Raw genomic sequence first — 23072 nt, forward strand, 5'->3', positions numbered from 1 at the left:
TTTCTCAAAAGGTTTCCACCAATACTGTATAAGCGCGATAAGTAGGAACTCCTTGTCAAAGAGTTGGAACCAATGGTGAAATCCAATTTTTTTTTACTACCGGTTCTGTGGGTGTGGCTTGGTGGGCATGGTGTGGCTTGGTGGGCGTGGCAGGAGAAGGATACTGCAAAATCCCCATTCCCACCCCACTCCTGGGGGAAGGATGTTGCAAAATCTGCATTCCCTCCCCACTCCAGGACCAGCCACAGGTGGTATTTGCCAGTTCTCCAAACTACTCAAAATTTCTGCTACCGGTTCTCCAAAACCTGTCAGAACTTGCTGGATTTCACCCAGGAATAAATATGGAGCAAGCACTAAAGACATTGGGTAGACTTCTCAACTTACAAACATTTCCTGATTGCTTATTTGTACCCTATGACTATCATTAAGTGTTGTACCTTATGATTCTTCATGAACGTATCTTTTCTTTTATGTACACTGAGAGCCTATGCACCAAAGACAAATTCCTTGTGTGTCCAATCACACTCGGCCAATAAAAAATTCTATTCTATTCTATTCTATTCTATTCTATTCTATTCTATTCTATTCTATTCTATTCTATTCTCCTATTCCTATTCTATCCCAATCTATTCTATTCTATTCTATTCTATTCTATTCTATTCTATTCTATTCTATTCTATTCTATTCTATTCTATTCTATTCTCCTATTCCTATTCTATCCCAATCTATTCTATCCCAATCTATTCTATCCCAATCTATTCTATTCTATTCTATTCTATTCTATTCTATTCTATTCTATTCTCCTATTCCTATTCTATCCCAATCTATTCTATCCCAATCTATTCTATTCTATTCTATTCTATTCTATTCTATTCTATTCTATTCTATTCTATTCTATTCTATTCTCCTATTCCTATTCTATCCCAATCTATTCTATTCTATTCTATTCTATTCTATTCTATTCTATTCTATTCTATTCTATTCTATTCTATTCTCCTATTCCTATTCTATCCCAATCTATTCTATCCCAATCTATTCTATCCCAATCTATTCTATTCTATTCTATTCTATTCTATTCTATTCTATTCTATTCTATTCTATTCTATTCTATTCTATTCTATTCTATTCTATTCTATTCTCCTATTCCTATTCTATCCCAATCTATTCTATTCTATTCTATTCTATTCTATTCTATTCTATTCTGTTCTGTTCTGTTCTGTTCTGTTCTATTCTATTCTCCTATTCCTATTCTATCCCAATCTATTCTATTCTATTCTATTCTATTCTATTCTATTCTATTCTATTCTATTCTATTCTATTCTATTCTTTTATGTACATTGAGAGCCTATGCACCAAAGAAAAATTCCTTGTGTATCCAATCACACTTGGCCAATAAAAAAAAAAATTCTATTTGTTTAGCAAATGTTCCAAGTTACAACAGCACAGAAAAAAAAACTGACTTATGACTTTTCCTCACATGTACAACTACTGCAACAGTCCCCACCTTTAGGTAATCAAAGTTCGGGTGATTTGTCAGCTAAAATGTATTTATCAAATGATCACCATGCCTGACCTTTCCAGCTGGCTTCCAAAAAGCAAAGCCAATGGGGGATGCTGGCTTTGCTTAATAACTTTGTGATTTACTACACAACTGCAGTGATTTGCTTAGCAATAGCAATGGCATTTAGACTTATATACCGCTTTCCAGTGCTTTCCAGCCCTCTCTAAGCTGTTTACAGAGTCAGCATTTTGCTACCAACAATCTGGCTCCTCATTTTACCCACCTCGGAAGGCTGAGTCAACCTTGAGCTGGTCAGGACCAAATGGAATGGAATGGAAATTCTGGTTTTAAGATATTGTGTCCCTCTGGAACGAACTTCCCCCAGGACTCCGCCAACTTCCTGACCTTCGAACCTTTCGCCACGAGCTTAAGACACATCTATTTATTTGCGCAGGACTGGACTAGAATTTTAAATTTTGAATTTGGTTTTAATGGGGTTTTATTATTTGTATTTCTATTTTTAATCATTCGGCCTTATGTAATAAGTTTTTAATGCATGTTTTATTGTGTATTTATATGTATTTTTATTTGGCTGTGAACCGCCCTGAGTCCCTAGGGAGATAGGGCGGTATACAAATGCGAAAAATAAATAAATAAATAAATAAATAAATTGTGCCTATCCTTTGGACCCACAACATAAAACGTTAACCCTACTTTTTTTTTTAATTATTGCACCGCGTTCGACATCAACGGTATCATTCAACAACTGCAGTGGAAGTTTTTGGTGTCAGCGTTCCAGAAAGCCTTCCTTGCAGAGAAGACTCCGAAGCAAACGTCTTTCAAAGTTCTTTTACTAGCATAGGCTTCCACGCGCTGCCATTTGGGTTTTTTAAAAAGTTTTCTTCCCTTTCCCCTCAGGGAGCTGTTGAAAAATGGCTGCCTGCTTGCGGACAGAAACGAAAGGAAGAAGGAGAGACGCGAGGGAGGAGGAAAAGGGAGGGGAGGCCGCTGTTCTTTATGGAAGCCAGCTGTTGCAACACGTGGTCCTTTCTGCCTGCCGTGGCTTCCCCACTGTTAGCCCAGCGCAGGTATAACTAACATGTCAGACTTCAGTGCTTCGAAGAGCACTCAATGGATTTGCGGAGATGATGAACAGCCGAAGACCACATGCAACACAGAACGAATCAAGTAATTCATATTTCGGTGAACGATCATCCCAGGTCCTGTTGCTTTAAGGGACAGGAAGGAGCTATGGAATAGAATAGAATAGAATAGAATAGAATAGAATAGAATAGAAGAGAAGAGAAGAGAAGAGAAGAGAAGAGAAGAGAAGAGAAGAGAAGAGAAGAGAAGAGAAGAGAAGAGAATAAACAGAGTTGGAAGGGACCTTGGAGGTCTTCTAGCCCAACCCCCTGCTTAGGCAGGAAACCCTATACCATTTCAGATAAGCGGCTGTCCAATCTCTTCTTAAAAGCTTCCAGTGATGAAGCACCCACAACTTCTGAAGACAAGCCCTTCTGTTGATTAATGGTTCTCACTGTCAGGAAATTTCTCCTTAGTTCTAAGTTGCTTCTCTCCTTGATGAGTTTCCACCCATTGCTTCTTGTCCTGCCCTCAGGTGCTTTGAAGAACAGCTTGATTCCCTCTTCTTTGTGGCAGCCCCTGAGATATTCGAACACTGTTATCATGTCTCCCCTAGTCCTTCTTTTCATTAAACTAGACCTACCCAGTTCCTGCAACCGTTCTTCATATGTTTTAGCCTCCAGTCCACTAATCCTCTTTGTTGCTCGTCTCTGTACTCATTCTAGAATCTCCACATCTTTTTTACATCGTGGCAACCAAAACTGGATGCAATATTCCCAGTGTGGCCTTGCCGAGGCCTTATAAAACGGTATTAACACTTCGCGTGATCTTGATTCTATCCCTCTGTTTATGCGGCCTAGAATTGTGCTAGCTAGTGTAGCACAGAATCGGTGTCTTGGTCTTGACAGCCCATTAAGAGACCTCCAAGCACCTACTTGAAGCTACGCCGTTGGTTTCTCAATAGCAACCCAATAAAACAGAAGCTGCGGCTTTCCCGCGACTCTTAAATAGAATACATTAACCACTGCTCCTTTTTTTTTTTTTTTTAAAAGGATAAGATAGGAGATGGGATGGGATTTTTCTAGCCTCTCCCTATATAACCGAAGCCTTGTTTTGACCTTTGCAGGTTTACAAAATTGTTGATTTCGGTCCCTGCCCTAACAACCCTTGTTTCGTCTTCCCGTCAACCTGCAATTTTCCAACTTCCTTGCCCCGCTGAGCTTTGCGGATGACTTTAAAACTCAGCATAATCTACTTCGGCTAGCTTGGCCTACGCAGTCAATACAAAGACGAGAGACTCAGGGGAACGCTGGGGTGAGAGTTATTATTAAGCATTTTTTTCCCCTCTCTTTTCTGGAGTCGGAGAAATCCCAGCGACGGCAACAAAGCCTGCCTCTAAAATACCTAGGAAGCGCATCAAAAATAAAAAGAAGGACAGGAATGGAATGAAAAATAGGAAGGTCAATATTTCCATTCGGCAGTCGAGGGGATATATATGGCTCAGTTTTGTTCGGGAAATAAGAAATACTTATTTGAAGGGTGGTTTTCTCCTAGATTTATTCTCGGGATTGACAATTATAGGGGAAAATAACTAATCTCTCATTCCAGATCAAGTTCACAAGTGTGATATAAAGCGAAGAAATAGTAATTCTGTACGGAAGCATTTCATTCAGGTGTCAGAGGAGGAAGGGCAGAAGTGTGTTTTTTTTTTAAAAAAAAGGCAAGATGGTAGTAACCTGACCAGGTGATTAAAGCCCTTTTCATTAGTCCCGCTCGCTCTGCAAACTTGTTTATTTCTGGAACTTGTCGTAATGCTGGTTCTCTCAACAAGAAGTGACGCTGATAGGGGGAATCCCAAGTCCCATTTTCAAAAGGTGGGACCATCCATCCATCCATCCATAATTACACATATATACATACCTATACATACACATATATACATACACAATTCACATACATATAATCATCATAATTTTTGCCATTGTCTATCCACTGTAGGGCAAAGGGTTCTTCCGCATGTTTCCAACCAAGATGCCAATAGGGCCAATAGGCCCCACCATATTTGCTGATATGGTCGATCCATACACATACAAAATTTCAGCCCATATTAGGAAGAGGGAAAAACATTTTTTTTAAAAAATGATTCTGGAAACGTATGAAGAAAGAAAGAAAGAGAGAGAGAGAGAGAGAGAGAGAGAGAGAGAGAGAATGAGAAAGAATGAAAGGAAGAAAAAGGAAGAAAAAGAAAGTGAATGAGAAAGAAAGAAAGAGAAAGAAAGTGAATGAGAAAGAAAGAATGAGAAAGAAAGTGAATGACAAAGAAAGAGAAAGAAAGTGAGAATGAGAAAGAAAGAAAGAGAAAGAAAGAGAATAAGAAAAGAGAGAGAGAGAATGAGAAAGAAAGAGAGAGAGAGAGAATGAGAAAGAATGAAAGGAAGAAAAGGAAGAAAAGAAAGAGAATGAGAAAGAAAGAAAGAGAAAGAAAGTGAATGACAAAGAAAGAGAAAGAAAGTGAGAATGAGAAAAGTAAGAAAAAGAGAGAATGAGAAAGAAAGAAAGAGAATAAGAAAGAGAGAGAGAGCGAGAGAGAGAAGAAACACTAATGACAGTAATTAACAAAGTCCGGGAGACCGGTAAACAAAGGCTGTGGTCCATCAAGGGCTGTGGCTGAAGTTTAAAAGAGAACAAATTCATGATTCAAACCTGTGTTCATGGTTGCCACTAGCCCCAGGTTTAGTGGAGCATTAGGACCGCTTTCTAGAAGTTAGTGGAAAGTGTAGATGGCCTTGGGGGATGAAGGAAAGTGAGGCTGCCTAGGAAACCATCAGATGAGAGAAGAGAACCATTGCTTAATGGTTAGAGGAAGAAAATGAGGAAGGACCAGTGGAGGGATTCAGCCTGTTATGTCCGGATCGCGCGAACCGGTAGCGACGACTGCGGGAGGCTGTGCCCATCCGCCTCGATGTAATGCACGACTAGTGCACATGCGCAGAAGGCCGTGCGCATGCGTGGGCTCACATTTGTGAACCAGTAGGCTACGTAAGTGAATCCCACCTGTGGGAAGGACCCACCCTAATTTATTAGATGGTTAAAAGTGCCAGTGGGAAGTTTGAGCCTTTAGACTTGCAAGTTTCTGCTAATGTAACCTTACCATAAAGTAGACTTGGCTCATCTAATCATGCTTCCTGTCTGGTTCACCCCGGAGGGATGACATCAGCTCCATGGCCATCCAATTTTATCATAGGCTGGATTGGCCTCCTCCTCTTGTGTCAACATCTGGATTTCCAATATAAAGACCGTAACAGAATTCATTCAAGTTTTAGAAAAGTATTTTATGGATTCCAACAAGTCTATGATCAAACCAGAATTCTCACTGGAGACACAAATGACCGAGCTCAAATTATCCTACTTTGGACATATTATGTGAAGACTTGGCTCTCTGGAGAAACCTATAATGCTAAAAAGGGGAAAGAAAGAGAAAGAAAGAGAGAGAGAGAGAGAGAGAGAGAGAGAGAATGAGAAAGAATGAAAGGAAGAAAAAGGAAGAAAAAGAAAGTGAATGAGAAAGAAAGAAAGAGAAAGAAAGTGAATGAGAAAGAAAGAATGAGAAAGAAAGTGAATGACAAAGAAAGAGAAAGAAAGTGAGAATGAGAAAAGTAAGAAAAAGAGAGAATGAGAAAGAAAGAAAGAGAATAAGAAAGAGAGAGAGAGAGAGAATGAGAAAGAATGAAAGGAAGAAAAAGGAAGAAAAAGAAAGTGAATGAGAAAGAAAGAAAGAGAAAGAAAGTGAATTAGAAAGAAAGAGAAAGAAAGTGAGAATGAGAAAAGTAAGAAAAAGAGAGAATGAGAAAGAAAGAAAGAGAATAAGAAAGAGAGAGAGAGCGAGAGAGAGAAGAAACACTAATGACAGTAATTAACAAAGTCCGGGAGACCGGTAAACAAAGGCTGTGGTCCATCAAGGGCTGTGGCTGAAGTTTAAAAGAGAACAAATTCATGATTCAAACCTGTGTTCATGGTTGCCACTAGCCCCAGGTTTAGTGGAGCATTAGGACCGCTTTCTAGAAGTTAGTGGAAAGTGTAGATGGCCTTGGGGGATGAAGGAAAGTGAGGCTGCCTAGGAAACCATCAGATGAGAGAAGAGAACCATTGCTTAATGGTTAGAGGAAGAAAATGAGGAAGGACCAGTGGAGGGATTCAGCCTGTTATGTCCGGATCGCGCGAACCGGTAGCGGCGACTGCGGGAGGCTGTGCCCATCCGCCTCGATGTAATGCACGACTAGTGCACATGCGCAGAAGGCCGTGCGCATGCGTGGGCTCACATTTGTGAACCAGTAGGCTACGTAAGTGAATCCCACCTGTGGGAAGGACCCACCCTAATTTATTAGATGGTTAAAAGTGCCAGTGGGAAGTTTGAGCCTTTAGACTTGCAAGTTTCTGCTAATGTAACCTTACCATAAAGTAGACTTGGCTCATCTAATCATGCTTCCTGTCTGGTTCACCCCGGAGGGATGACATCAGCTCCATGGCCATCCAATTTTATCATAGGCTGGATTGGCCTCCTCCTCTTGTGTCAACATCTGGATTTCCAATATAAAGACCGTAACAGAATTCATTCAAGTTTTAGAAAAGTATTTTATGGATTCCAACAAGTCTATGATCAAACCAGAATTCTCACTGGAGACACAAATGACCGAGCTCAAATTATCCTACTTTGGACATATTATGTGAAGACTTGGCTCTCTGGAGAAACCTATAATGCTAAAAAGGGGAAAGAAAAGAGAAGAAAAGAAAAGAAAAGGAAGGTCGGCAGCAGGGTGGATGTAGTTAGAGAGATGACATCATCATTGAGACATCTGAAAGCTACAAGCGAGGGATAGAACGTTATGGAGAAAATCTATAAATTTGGTCATCAGAAGTTGAACATGACTGGATGGCACATGATTAATCAAAAAATATCTCAAGACCATATAATATGGAATGCCTTGGAAAGGTCTAAAACAGTGTTTCTCAACCACGGCAACTTGAAGATGGCTTACAGAATAACAGAGTTGGAAGGGACCTTGTAGGTCATCTAGTCCAACCCACGCACCCACCCCTGCCCAAGCAGGAGACCCTACACCATTTCTGACAGATGGCAGTCCGGTCCCTTCTTGAAAGCCTCCAGTGATGAAGCTCCCACAACTTCTCAAGGCAACTTCTGTTCCATCAGTTGATTATCTTCACCGTCGGGAAATTTCTCCTTATTTCCAGGTTGAATCTCTCCTCTTTCAGTTTCCATCCATTGTTCCTTATCTGGCCTTCGGGTGCTTTGGAAAACAGCTTGACCCCCTTCCTCTCTGTGGCAGCTCTTCAAATATTGGAAGCAGAGGTGAAATGCTCCCGGATCGGACCGGATCGCGTAATCCGGTAGCGATTGTGGCCGGTAGTTCGGTAATTCGGTAGCGATGGCAGAGCAAAGCTTCTCCCATCTGCCCGAGTGTCATTACTTCCTGTGGTTTTTTTACCTTCTGCGCATGTGCAGAAGGTTTTGCGCATGCACAGGTCTGCACATGCATGTAATGCACATGTGCACGCGATTGAAGCCAGCATGTGTACTTCTGGACCGGTAAGGAAGGTAAGTAGATTTCACCCTTGATTGGTGAAACATGGTTATCATATCTCCCCTGGTCCTTCTCTTCACTAGACCAGCCATGCCCAGTTCCTGTAATCGTTCTTCATATGCTGTCTGAGGAAATTTTGAGACTTGAATTCCACACATCTTCAAGTTGCCATGGTTGAGAAACATTGTTCTAAAGCAGGGGTCTCCAACCTGGGCAACTTTAAGACTTGTGGACTTCAACTCCCAGAGTTCCTCAGCCAACTTTGCTTTGCTGGCTGAGGAATTCTGGGAGTTGAAGTCCACAAGTCTTAAAGTTGCCAAGGTTGGAGACCCCTGGTCTAAAGTATTAAATACTAGTTGAAACGGGTTACTGTTCAGAATGGCAGACATAAACACCATAGAGAAAAATAGACTGGGTGCCAGAAGTAGTTTAATGGTCTCCTGGTTGTACTGCAGAAGAATCCCAAGGCACAATGGGAAGTTTATGGCAGATACCAATGTCAGTTTGAAAGTGGGTTTGCTAAGCCCGCCCCCCAAGCAAGAGGATCAATTCTTCTATATCTCCTGAAGGAAAATATATTTATTTCTTCCATACGAAGCATTTACACAGCGCTTCTTCTATCAAAGTGGGGACCGCAATTCAGCTCTACCAAGGATGGAGATATGGAAAGAAAGAAAGAAAAAAAAAACCCTACCGATGGTGGAACCGCTTCTCAATTTCACAACAGAAATTGTCAACTGCAGTAATTTGTGGACGATGTCAGCCTTTCTCTCTCTTTTTTTTTTTATAAAAAAGTTTTATTTTTTTATTTTTTTTATTAAAAAGTTTTATTTTTTACGATGTCAGCCTTTCAACAGGGTGTTCATTCTACTTGTTCCGGCTAGCTAGACAATAGTGTGACCATTCTTCTCCTTAACATTTCTGTTGAATGGTACATCTGGTTTTAAGAAGGAAGGGAGGGAGGAAGGAAGAAAGAGGAAGGAAGGAAGGAAGGAAGGAAGGAAGGAAGGAAGGAAGGAAGGAAGGAAGGAAGGAAGGAAAGAAAGAGGAAGGAAGGAAAGAAAGATGGAAGGAAAGGAAGAAAGAAAGGAAAGGAAAGGAAGGAAGGAAGAAAGAAAGAAAGAAAGAAAGAAAGAAAGAAAGAAAGAAAGAAAGAAAGAAAGAAAGAAAGAAAGAAAGAAAGAAAAGAAAAGAAAAGAAAAGAAAAGAAAAGAAAAGAAAAGAAAAGAAAAGAAAAGAAAAGAGTTAAGGTCAGTAAAATATCTTCCAGGTCAAAAGATCAACCATGGGATACAAAGACACTTTTCCCCTAGCAAATCAATCAACTTGCCACGAAGCATACAAGACCAAGGCTCATGGACTCCTAGGACAGGGACAAAAAAAATATACTCTCTTTTGTCCCTTTTTCTAACACAATAAGTTATTTAAAGCTTGTGAACCCTCTCGTCTCGCATCCTGCCCGCACCCCTCTTTGGATACTCATGAATTAAAAAACGAAAGGTCCCAATGTATACGGTAGCCCTGCTGTAGCGTGCGACCTTAAAATATGGTACCCTTGACAATCTCGACAAGAATGACTGCTGCTCGAGAAAAAAGGAGACAATTAAAAACCATCCAGGCTGTTTGCCCAACAGCTGTTGGCGTTTCATCCCGTCTGACCTCTAAAAGGAGAAGGGGGTATAAACCTCCAACACGTTTTGCACGTTTTTTACAGTTTTTTATTTAAAACGAAAAACACCCAAAAACAAAAGGACTAGAAGGGACGATGTCGCATTGCAAATATTGCCACCCGATTTTCTACTTTCAGGGTTGTCAAACTCGATTCCATTGAGGGCCTCGTCAAGGTTGCGTTTGACCTTTGGGGGGAGGGGCAGTTGGGGGGTGGCCAGGGTGGGCGTAGCCAGCTTGACATCACTCCTGTCGGGGGGAGGGGGCACCTGTGGTGGCCCGAGTGTTAAAGCAGGACTTCCCTCAGACCCTCCCTCACTCTCATTATAATCTCCTTCCTTCCTTCCTTCCTTCCTTCCTTCTTTCCTTCCTTCCTTCCTTCCTTCCTTCTCTTCTTTTTCCTTCCCTCTTCCTTCTCCTTTCTTCTTCCTTCCCCTCTTTCCTTATTTTTCCTTCCTTGCTCTCTTCCCATCTTCCTTTCTTTTTCTTTGTCTTTCCTTTTTTTCCCCCTTTCTCCTTTCCTGTCCCTTCTTGGATGCTCAAATGCAAAAGGGGAAACACTTCTCCTTTTGTTTTTAGTTGGTTTTGCTAGCCCTCTGCCAGCAAAGATGGGGGCCCTGCTGGGTAGGGGCCTCCCGAGCTCCGTTTTCGCTGGCAGAGGCACTGCAGGCCAGTCCTTTGCTGTTTCCAGGGCAGCCTCGCGAACCAGATCTAAGCACCACCACCACCCCCGCCCGGTTCTGGCCCTCGGGCCTTGAGTTTGACACCCCTGTTCTACTTTGATGCCGTTCTTGCACATTTCTTCGAAAATGGCAAGGGAGAAGGAAGATGGTGGGGAGATATAATGAAGAAAAGGAAAGGCCAAGGTTTGCTTTGCCCGGGTTGTGAACACGAATAAGAAGGGTATGAAAGTTGCCCCCTTTTAAAACCATGAGGGATGTTCAAGAGAATAATTTGAGGAGTTCTGTGAAGCTTTGCATGCTTAACAGGGAACATGCTAAGAGCCAGTTTGGTCTACTGATTAAGGCGTCAGGCTAGAAACTGTGAGTTTTTATTTATTTATTTTATTTATTAATCAAATTTCTAGACCGCCCTTCTCCCGAAGGACTCAGGGCGGTGTACAGCCATATTAAAATACATAGATAGACAATGAATTTAAAATAATTTTAAAATGAAATATTTAACCGGCCAATTGAACTAAAAATAATAAAACCGATTAAAATCAGTATAAAGTTTAAAATTTAAAATTTAAAAGCTAAAAATCTAATCCAGTCCTGCGCACCTGAATAAGTGTGTTTTAAGTTCACGACGGAAGGTTCTAAGGTCCGAGAGTTGGCGAAGTCCTGGGGGGAGCTCGTTCCAGAGGGCGGGAGCCCCCGCAGAGAAGGCCCTCCCCCTGGGTGCCGCCAGACGACACTGCCTAGCTGACGGCACCCTGAGGAGTCCCTCTCTGTGAGAGCGCACGGGTCGGTGAGAGGTATTCGGTAGCAGAAGGCGGTCCCGTAAATAGCCCGGCCCTATGCCATGGGGGGCTTTAAAGGTGAGCCCCAACACCTTGAAGCGCACCCGGAAGGCCACAGGTAGCCAGTGCAGTCTGCGCAGGATAGGTGTCACCCAGGAGCCACGAGGGGCTCCTTCTATCACCCGCGCAGCCGCATTCTGGACTAACTGTAGTCTCCGGATGCCCTTCAAGGGGAGCCCCATGTAGAGAGCATTGCAGTAATCTAGGCGAGACGGCACGAGGCGTGAGTGACCGTGCATAGGCCATCCCGGTCTAGAAAGGGGCGCAACTGGCGCACCAGGCGAACCTGGTAAAAAGCTCTCCTGGAGACGGCCGCCAAATGATCTTCAAAGGACAGCCGTTCATCCAGGAGGACGCCCAAGTTGCGCACCCTCTCCATTGGGGCCAATGACTCGCCCCCAACAGACAGCCGCGGCTGCAGCTGACTGTACCGGGATGCCGGCATCCACAGCCACTCTGTCTTGGAGGATTGAGCCTGAGCCTGTTTCTCCCCATCCAGACCCGTCGGCTTCCAGACACGGGACAGCACTTGATAGCTTCATTGGGGTGGCCCGGTGTGGAAAAGTACAGCTGGGTGTCATCAGCGTACAGCTGGTACCTCACACGAAGCCACTGATGATCTCACCCAGCGGCTTCATACAGATGTTGAACAAGGGGGGCGAGAGAATCGACCCCTGCGGCACCCCACAAGTGAGGTGCCTCGGAGCCGACCTCTGCCCCCCCGTCAACACCGTCTGCGGCCGATCGGAGAGATAGGGGGGGAACCACCGATAAACGGTGCCTCCCACTCCCAATCCCTCCAACCGGCGCAGCAGGATACCATGGTCGATGGTATCAAAAGCCGCTGAGAGGTCTAATAGGACCAGGGCAGAGGAACAACCCCTATCCCTGGCCCTCCAGAGATCATCCACCAACGCGACCAAAGCCGTCTCAGTGCTGTAACCGGGCGGAAACCGGACTGGAGCAGGTCTAGATAGACAGTTTCATCCAGGTGTAAGGAAACTGATATGCCACCATACTCTCTACAACCTTCGCCGTGGCGAAGGTTGGAGACCGGACGATAGTTGCTTAAAACAGCGGGTCAAGGCAGGCTTCTTGAGGAGGGTCTCACCACCGCCTCTTTCAAGGCGGCCGGAAGACTCCTCCACCAAGGAAGCACTCGTAATTGCCTGAGCCAGCCTCGTGTCACCTCCTGGGTGGCCAGCACCAACCAGGAGGGGCACGGGTCCAGTAAACATGTGGTGGCATTCAACCTACCCAACAACCTGTCCATGTCCTCGGGAGCCACAGGGTCAAACTCATCCCATAAAATATCACCAAGACCACCCTCGGACGCCTCCCCTGAGTCACTGCAATTTTGGTCCAGGCCGTCCCGGAGCTGAACGATTTTATCGTATAGATAACCGTTAAACTCCTCAGCACGTCCCTGCAACGGGTCATCCCGCTCCCCCTGGTGAAGGAGGGAACGAGTCACCCGAAACAGGGCGGCTGGGCGGTTATCTGCCGACGCAATGAGGGAGGAGGCGTAGCAACGCCTCGCATCCCTCAATGCCACTAGGTAAGTCCTAGTATAGGACTTCACTAGTGTCCGATCAGCCTCGGAACGGCTAGACCTCCAAGAACTCTCCAGGCGTCTTCTCTGGCGCTTCATCCCCCTCAGCTCCTCGGAGAACCAAGGAGCCGTTTGGGACCTGCGCCGGGTCAGAGTTCTAGTCCTGCTTTAGGCATGGAAGCCGATTAGGTGACTATGGGCTAATCACCAGGATATTGTGAGTTCTAGTCCTGTCTTAAGGTATGTAAGGCTGACTTTGGGTGAAACACCAGGAGAGGGTGAGTTCTAGTCTCAGCCACGAAAGCCATCTGGGTGACTTCTGGCAAATCACCAGGAGATGGTGAGTTCTAGTCCCACCTTAGTCATAAAAGCCATCTGGATGACTTTGGGCCAATCATTTTCTCTCAGTCCAACCCATCACATAGGGTTATTTGTTGTGGGGAAAATAGGAGGAGGATGGTGTGTTGCCACCTTGAGTTTCTTCATAAAAATAATAAAGGCAGGAGATAAACAAACAAACCAGAGATATTTCACAAGAAGAGTCCTTCATTCCTCTGCTCGAAATAAAATATCTTATGCCACCAGACTCCAAATTTTGGCCTTAGACAACTTAGAACTACGCAGACTTCAGTTGGACCTAAGTATAGTACATAAAATTATCGACCACAATGTCCTACCTGTCAGTGACTACTTCAGCTTCAACCACAACAATACTCGACCAAATAATAGATACAGACTCAAGGTAAACCGCTCCAAACTCGATTGCAGAAAATATGACTTCAATAATAGAGTTGTCAATGCCTGGAATGCACTACCAGACTCTATGGTTTCTTCCCCAAACCCCCAAACCTTTTATTTATTTTATTTTATTTTATTTTATTTTTTGTATTTTATACCGCCCTATCTCCCTAGGGACTCAGGGCGGTTCACAGCCAGATAAAATATACATATAAATACAAAATAAAACATCCATTAAAAAACTTATTACATATGGCCAAATAATTAAAAATAGCAATACACATAATAAAATCCCCATTAAAACCAATTCAAATTTAAAAATCTAGTCCAGTCCTGCGCAGATAAATAGATGTGTCTTACCTTAGACTATCTACTGTAGACCTCACCCAGTGGTGGGATTCAGCCAGTTCGCACCACTTCGGGAGAACCGGTTGTTAACTTTCTGAGCAGTTTGAAAAACTGGTTGTTAGAAGAAATCATTAGGGCAGAGAACCGGTTGTTAAATTACTTGAATCCCATCACTGACCTCACCCCATTCTTAAGAGGTCTGTAAGGGGCGTGCATAAGCGCACCAGTGTGCCTACCGTCCCTGTCCTAATATTCCTTTTTTTACTTACTCTTTTCATGTATCCAAATTACGTTTATACTTTTACCTGCTATTTTATATTAATCTTCCCATCGTTCCCATCACCAATCTCTTTCCACTTATGACTCTATGACTGTAACTTTGTTGCTGGTAAACCTAATGATTTATATTGATATATTGACCATCATTTGTGTTGTAAATATTGTACCTTGATGAAGGTATCTTTTCTTTTATGTACACTGAGAGCGTATGCACCAAGACAAATTCCTTGTGTGTCCAATCACACTTGGCCAATAAAAAAATCTATTCTATTCTATTCTATTCTATTCTATTCTGTTCTGTTCTATTCTATTCTATTCTATTCTATTCTATTCTATTCTATTCTATTCTATTCTATTCTATTCTATTCTATTCTATTCTATGTGATTGACAAAATAAATAAATAAATAAAACCCCAAGCATAAAATTCCAGCAATGATGTGACTCAGCACCCCTTTCATTCCTTCCTCGCCTCTCTCTTCCAGGACCTCAAAATTTGTAGGAAACCCTCCAGCAGAAGATCTGAGGGAGCCCCAAAAGGATCCCATTGGCACTTCTCAAGCCCAACTTCTCCTTGACTTGTCTGATATCCCACGGCCCTCCTAACTCATTGTAACTCCTTCATAAATAAAAAGCGTTTGTGGGAAGCTTTTTGAAAAGTAGGGGAGGTGGGGAAGAAATTCCGCTCCTCGGGGAACAAATGCAATAAAAGGAAAGTTTGTTTCTGCCACGTGGGCTTACAACCGGACTTTGGGAGGGAAAAATAAAAAATAATAATAATAAAAAACACCAAAAACCCCATCCCATTCTCTTTGGGGCTTTTGTGAAACCGATACTTCCTCCTCTGTTGCTGCAGGAAGAAAAGACGCTGTGGATAAACAGAACAAAAGAAGAAGAAAAAAAGAAAAGAAAAAGAAAATAAAGCAATAGAAGAAAGGGAAAGCCGAGCCATGCATAATAAATATCCGAATGGAAGTTTTGCTCATCAAACTACGATTCCAAATATATTCTAATCCTCTGGGCCACCTTGCTTTGATGTTCTGCCGAACGAGAAAGCCTGTGTATTTTGTAAGATTTACAGCATGCCCGGTGGAAATAGTCTCATATTTCACTTTTACCCACCCACCCCCACCTTTCTCTATTTGAAATGAAGACTATATTAGGCCAATTGAGTTTCCTGATGTTTATTGTGTCGGACTCAGAAATTCAGAAGGTCTCTACGCTTAACTGCAGCATCAATAGCATTCCTAGAAGTTCGTTTTTCTCTGTTTAAAAAAAAAAAAAAGGTGGGGGGGGGTGGGCGGGAAATAAGATCTGAAAAATCATCTGGTTTGGTTAGGAAGAAGAAAAAAAAAATCTTGCTCTGCCAGAGAAGCAACAAAGGAAAGTTTAAAACGGCCATTCTTTGATAAAGTGCGAGGCGTTGTTTTTAGTTGGGTTTTTTTAAAAGAAAAAATAGCAAGGATTTACAGCAGGTCTTCAAAAGGATAACCATTTGTGGGTATTAAAAATCCAGGTCGTTCGCTTAGCGACCGTTCAAAGTTTACAACGGCACTGAAGAAAGTGACTTAGAACTAAATACAAAAGAAATGGAAAGGAAAATGTGGGTAAAGATAAGATCGGCATTGCTCGAATACCATCTTTATTTTATTTTTTTTATTTGCATTTATCTCCCGCCCTTCTCCGAAGACTCAGGGCAGCTTACACTATGTTAGCAATAGTCTTCATCCTATTTGTATATTTATATACAAAGTCAACTTATTGTCCCCAACAATCTGGGTCCTCATTTTACCTACCTTATAAAGGATGGAAGGCTGAGTCAACCTTGGGCCTGGTGGGACTAGAACTGCAGTAATTGCAGGCAGCTGCTGTTAATAACAGACTGTATTAGCAGTCTGAGCCACAGACTGAGCCACATTTTATTTTTTTATTTATTTTGTCAAGCATATATAAGATAACAGGTAAAAGTATAAACTTAATTTGGATACATGAAAAGAGTAAGTTAAAAAAGGAATATTAGGACAGGGACGGTAAGCACACAGGTACTCTAGCTACTCTCTTGATTCTTACCCTCCCTTGCTCTAGCTGGCGATTCCACCACAATTGCACCGCTAACTTCGCAGCTACTGCCTGATCGTAGAAAAAGAAGCAGCTGCATTCATTAACTGGAGATATGTTCAATCTAAGAGCCGTGGCGGCGCAGTGGTTAGAGTGAAGTACTGCAGGCTACTTCTACTGACCGCTGGCTGCCTGCAATTGGGCAGTTCAAATCTCACCAGGCTCAAAGTTGACTCAGCCTTCCATCCTTCTGAGGTCAGTAAAATGAGGACCCAGATTGTTGGGGGCAAGAGGCTGACTCTGTAAACCGCTTAGAGAGGGCTGTAGGGCACTGTGAAGCGGTATGTAAGTCTAAGTGCTATTAGTATTGCTTTGCTCTTTTCCCCTTCCTTCCTTCCTTCCTTCCTTCCTTCCTTCCTCCCTCCCTCCCTCCCTCCCCCCACCCTTCCTGTGCAGTAGTTAGAAATCAGTATTGCAGGCTAACTCTGCCAACTGCCAGGAGTTCGATCACGACTGGCTCAAGGTTGACTCAGCGTTCCGTCCAGTCGAGGTCCGTAAATGAGGACCCAAATTGTTGGGAGCAAGATGCTGGCTCTGTAAACCACTGAGAGAGAGCTGTAAAGCACTGTGAAGTGGTAGATAAGTCTAAGTGCTATTGCTAAGTGCTATCTTCCTCCCACCTCCCTCCCAAAGCATCATTTTGGAACGGAATCCGAAGCACTCCGCTGCCCATAAATAATCGAACAAATTGCAAGGAAACGGTAAGCGCCTGACCGCATGGAAAACACTAGAAAAAGAAATGCTCAAACAAACTAGTTTTACAGAGCTGATTCTTCCCTGACATTATGAAGGACAGCTTAATATTTAAATTCATGCACATTTTCTCCAGCTGCCTAACGTCTTTCTCAAGCTTATGCCTTATTCAGAATACAATACCTACAAACCTTTGAATGAAAGGCACCAGCAGAATTTATTTTATTCTATCTACATGTCATTAATATGTATTATGTCTCCATCCATTTGGAGAATAGATCCCTGCCTCTCTTGGGCTAAAGCAATAAAGGTTATAGGACGTTGGGGATTTCACCCCCCCCCCTCCTTTTTAAAAAAAATATATCTGATCCCATGTGGGCATGATTTACAAGTTACTCAAACTGGCTCGTGCAACTTAACCTGTATTCTGCATGCTGGCACTGAAAACATGTCCCTGTTCAAATAGAAAATCTCAAAAGAGAAGAACAGACTAACAGAGTCGGAAGGGATCTTGGAGGTCCTCTAGCCCAGGGGTCTCTAACCTTGGCAACTTTAACACTTGTGGACTTCAATTCCCAGAGGTAAGTAGATTTCACCCTTGATTGGTGAAACATGGCTATCATATCTCCCCTGATCCTTCTCTTCACTAGACCAGCCATGCCCAGTTCCTGTAATCGTTCTTCATATGCTGTCTGAGGAAATGTTGAGACTTGAATTCCACACATCTTCAAGTTGCCATGGTTGAGAAACATTGTTCTAAAGCAGGGGTCTCCAACCTGGGCAACTTTAAGACTTGTGGACTTCAACTCCCAGAGTTCCTCAGCCAGCTTTGCTTTGCTGGCTGAGGAATTCTGGGAATTGAAGTCCACAAGTCTTAAAATTGCCAAGGTTGGAGACCCCTGCAACCATCTAGCCAACCATCTACTCAAGCAGTGTAGCGAACTGAAACATCACTCAAGCATCACTCACCAGTGATGGCAAACCTTTTCAGCACTGAGTGCCGAAAAAATGTCGCGTGTGCTCACGCGCGCTCGTCAGGGCCGCATTCTGGAAAAGCCAAACTTGTGGGTTCTAGCACGCATGCGCGCCGGGCAATCAGCTGGACGGCGTGCATGTGCACTCTGGTTTTCAGCAGTGCTCCATGCGCGAAGGACGGCTGATCGTCGTGTGTGCTTGTTTTTGGCAGCACCGTGCTAAGGGATCGTGCTCTGGAAAAGCCAATCTTCCCGGTTCTGGTGTTCATGCACACCTGACAATCCGCTGGCCGGCGCGCATGTGCACACCAGTTTTTGGCACTGCCGCATGGACAGCTGATTGTTGCACACGCATGTGTGCCAGAAATACAAACAGGGGAGGCCATGCAGGTCGAGCAACATGGCTTCGCATGCCCCTTTGGGCACGCGTGCCATAGGTTCACCATCAGGGTCCTATACCATTTCAGGCAAACAATTGTCCAATCTCTTCTTAAAAGCCTCCAATGTCGGAGCACTGCTTAATTGTTCTCACTGTTAGGAAATTTCTCCTTAGTTCTAGGTTGCTTCTCTCCTTGATTCGTTTCCATCCGTTGCTTCTTGTCCTGCCTTCAGGTGCTTTAGAGAATAGCTTGACACCCACCCACCCACCCCTGTCTTCCTTGTGGCAGCCACCCAAATGCCACCTCTAGTGCTTAACTTCCTGTGAAATTTGAAACCTATGAGGTTGTCATTGCTAGAACAACCCTAAACCTAAGGCATCATTCACAGCTTTGTCCCTTTCTGCAGCCCGCTTGAGACACACATCCATTCATGCCATGTTGCTTTCAATGGAATGCGCCTTTGGAAGAAACTGCTTTCCGGCGTCAATCAATCAGATCCACACCTATCGTGATTCAAGTTTCTCTAGCAGTTTGGAAGAAGATGTCAAGATAAGCACTCAGGAACGCTGGGTGACTTGCCAGCCTCATTTTGACCTTTCAATTAACTCCCCTGCTTCCCCCAGTTTCAAATTGCTTAAGGTATTCGTTATTTTTTCATTAGTATTATTATATCAGTTCTGACTGCCAACTTTCCGTGCCAACAATGAAATAGCTATCCCGTTTCCCCTAAAATAAGACATCCCCGGATAATAAGCCCAATCGGGCTTTTGAGCGCATGCACTAAAATAAGCCCCCCCACCTGAAAATAAGCCCTCCCCAAAAATATTTAAACACACGTGCAGCCGGTCCCTGCCATTTCCTCTAGTTTCCTCCACGTGCCCCAAAATACTAAGACCTCCCTGAAAATAAGGCCAAGCACTTATTTCGGGGTTCAAAAAAATATAAGACAAGGTCTTATTTTCGGGGAAACATGGTACGCAGTCCTTCTCAATTGTCAATTCAGTGGTTGAGGAGAATTAAACAAGAACAAATGAAAAAAGTAGACAGAACATGTTTGTTTTCTCCGTCCCTTTCTCCCAAACTGGACACCCACCCAAAATATACTACGCCGAATGAAAATTTTGAAAGCCCAAGTCTTTGGAAGTTGAGCACAGCTTTGTTAGAACCTCAAATGGTCATTTTTCATGTTGGATGGAAGTTAAAGTAGACATGTTTAGAAGTTTCTTCCTCTGTAACAAAGGAATTCCCACTGTTATATGATTAATAGCAATAGCAATGGCATTTAGACTTATGTACTGCTTTGCCGTGCTTTTATAATCCTCTCCAGGTGGTTTACAGAGTCAGCATATTGCCCCAAATAATCTGGGTCCTTATTTTATTGACTTGGGAAGGATGGAAGGCTGAGTCAACCTTGAGCCAGTCAGGATTGAACTCCTGGCAGTGGACAGAGTTAGCCTACAATATTGCATTCTAGCAACTGTGGCACCATGGCAGGCAGGCAGGCAGGCAGGCAGGCAGAACAGAAGGAAGGAAGGAAGGAAGGAAGGAAGGAAGGAAGGAAGGAAGGAAGAATAGAATAGAATAGAATAGAATAGAATAGAATAGAATAGAATAGAATAGAATAGAATAGAATAGAATAGAATAGAATAGAATAGAATAGAATTTATTGGCCAAGTATGATTGGACGCACAAGGAATTTGTTTTGGTGCATATGTTCTCAGTGTACATAAAAGAAAAAGAAAAAAAACCTTCATCAAAGGTACAACATTTACAACACAAATGATAACCATCTGACTGAGATGGTGTAGGGTTTCCTGCCTGGGCAGGGGGTTGGACTAGAAGGCCTCCAAGGTCCCTTCCAACTCTGATGTTATGTTATGTTATGATGGTAATAGGTTGCAATTTTAACCCTTAATGATAGCAACAAAAAGTTACAGCCATACAGTCATAAGTGGAAAGAGATTGGTGATGAAAAAAAGAAGGAAGAGATTGTAGAAAAAATGCTTTTAAAAGTAAAAAAAAAATTGGCCACGCCCAGCCAGTCACATTACCATCCCCCCACCAAGCCACACCCACAGAATTAGTAGTAACAAATTTTCCATTTCACCCCTGGTTTACAAGCACTTTAAACATAACCAGCTTTCTTCATTTTAACCTGGCTGAATAGCTCGGTCTAAGCCACTGTCTGAATACCAGGATACCATTGTTTATCAACCGCACTGAGCAGTTCCCTCCATCAACAAACCACAGGTAATAAAAGTCGGGGTGTAGCCTCCCTCCTCGAATCCTTCTGGCTTTGTTCCAACCTCATGAAATATTGCAATTTGTTTTGTGTTTCAGGGAATCTTAAAAAAAAACCAAAACAAAAGTCAGAGCAGACTTAAAGGTATGTGTAAGGTTCTGCAGGACCCGACATGTCCTCTGTCAGGTGGGATGATAACTGAACATATGCACTTGGCTTTGTCTGAAGGTTGCTACTAGACTAAGGTTGGTCACATCAATCAAAGAAGCTTCTATACGTGGATTAAAATGAGTCTCTCTAACACGTACCCCAAGCGTGTTAAAAACGTAGATGCCGATACATGTGTTTCTTGACTCACAAACATTCATTTAGTGACGGTTCGAAGTCCTCATGGCACTGATAAATAGTGATTTATGGTCATTCTTCACACGTATAAATCAGGGGTGGGTTTCACATGGTTCGCCGGCGCACACACATGCCCCCGGCCTTCTGCACACTGTGCGGAGCTTCCGTGTGTGCCCCCGGCCCTCTGTGCATGCAGTTTGCTGGTGCACGCCTTCCGCGTATGCACCTGGCCTTGAAAACATGGCTAAACAGGACGGCATTACATCCAGGCGGGTGGGCAGGGCGGGCCCATCTGGGCCCATCCACAGTCGCCGCACAGGTTCGCCTGGACCAGTCTGAACCAGCTGAATACCACCTGATGTGACTGTTGCATCCCACAGTCAAATGTTCAAAATTCAGACACTTGGCAACTGACTCGCATTTATGATGCTCCCGGTGACCCTGGGTCATGTGACATCCTTGAGATGTGATGTGATGGATGGAAACTCATCAAGGAGAGAAGCAACCTGGAATGGAAGAGAAGCTTCCTAAAAGTGAGGACAATTAACCAGTGGAAAGGCTTGCATTCAGAGGTTGTGGGTGTTCTATCACTGGAGGTTTTTAAGAAGAGACTGGACAGTTACTTGTCTGAAATAGTATAGGAGAAAGAGAAAGAGAGAGATGGAGATAGAGAGAGAGATGGAGTGTGAGAGAGAGATGGAGCAAGAGACACACAGAGAGAGAAAGAGAGAGACAGGGAGAGATGGAGTGAGAGCGAGAGATGGAGAGAGAGACAGAGAGAGAGAAAGAGACAGACACAGAGAGAGATGGAGCGAGAGAGAGAGAGACATAGAATGAGAGAGAGAGAGAAAGAGAGAGAGACAGAGATAGAGAGATGGAGTGAGAGAGAGATGGAGAGAGGGACAGAGACAGAGACAGAGATGGAATGAGAGAGAGAGAGAGAGAAAGAGACAGAGATAGAGAGATGGAGAGAGAGAGAGAGATGGAGAGAGAAACAGAGAGAGAGAAAGAGACAGACAGAGAGAGATGGGGAGAAAGAGAGAAAGAGAAAGAGAGAGACAGAGAGACAGAGAGAGAGAGAAAGAGACAGAGACAGAGATGGAGTGTGAGAGAGAGATGGAGAGAGAGAGAGAGAGAGAGAGAGAGAGATGGAGAGAGGGTCTGTACCAACCTGCCCCCCCCCCCAAGAAAATCAAATCAAGTGCACAAACATTATCACCCCAGTGGAATTGACCACCACTTGCTAGAAAAAGCTGAAAGCTGATTACAATTTTTCCCCTCCTTCGGGTATGCAACAGCTTTTGGTGATGGAGAGCATATTAATATTCAGGCGAACCACCTGTCAACAGTCCAGAGAGGCCCCGAGAAAAGACTGTGAAACTGACCAGGTTTCTCTCCCCTTCCAGAAATCTTTCAGGAGACAGAGTGCAGCACCCTTGCCCCGGCAGAAGCAGAGATAAGCCTTCGCCTTTTAGACCTTCCTGCGAAGAAAGGACTGCTCTGTGTGTGTGTGTGTGTGTGTGTGTGTGTGTGTGTGTTTGCTGGGCTCTTCTCCTCCATCACCACCTCCCTGCCTTGTGCCTTTTCTCCACCCAAAGTTCGAACAAAACGCGCCTGCCCTGTTCAATGTAGGAATGAGAAAAAAAGATGAGAAGAAGCAAAAAGGCAACTCGATTTTTGTTTTTAGTGGGACCTCAACGAGGCCGTGGACTGCCTGTTTGATATAAACCAGGGGTACTCAACCTTTTTATACCTACTGCCCGCTTTTGTATCTCTGTTAGTAGTAAAATTTTCTAACCGCCAACCGGTTCTACAGTAATGCGCCGTGTATCGTCGTCTGCCCACGCCTGTCGCGCATCGTGGATTGGGTTTGGGGGTGGTGGTGCACCGGCTACCCGCTCTGCTTGTCTGTTACAGCTGGGTAGTGTGGGGGGAGATGCGCGAGCTATTCTGGGACGAGGCTCTTTTGTTTGCGGTCGCACTATAGCACCATTTAGTTTCACTTACGTAACGTGAACGAAACTTATGCGC

At 43.7% G+C, this 23072-nt stretch overlaps 1 protein-coding gene and 1 long non-coding RNA gene across 3 annotated transcripts in view; one reads left to right on the top strand and one right to left on the bottom strand.

Moving 5' to 3' along the window:
- LOC131184158 (uncharacterized) overlaps positions 1–15371 on the top strand; it is a 61485-nt gene extending 46114 nt beyond the window's left edge. The window contains exon 3 of the long non-coding RNA XR_009151930.1: positions 15146–15371. This is a non-coding gene — a long non-coding RNA (uncharacterized LOC131184158). The remainder of the gene's footprint in view (positions 1–15145) is intronic.
- Positions 1–23072, bottom strand: part of FTO (FTO alpha-ketoglutarate dependent dioxygenase) — a 219338-nt gene that overhangs the window by 112755 nt on the left and 83511 nt on the right. The window lies entirely within an intron of this gene.

The sequence above is a fragment of the Ahaetulla prasina genome, chromosome 12, assembly GCF_028640845.1.
Source record: "Ahaetulla prasina isolate Xishuangbanna chromosome 12, ASM2864084v1, whole genome shotgun sequence".
Taxonomy (NCBI): Eukaryota; Metazoa; Chordata; class Lepidosauria; order Squamata; family Colubridae; genus Ahaetulla; species Ahaetulla prasina.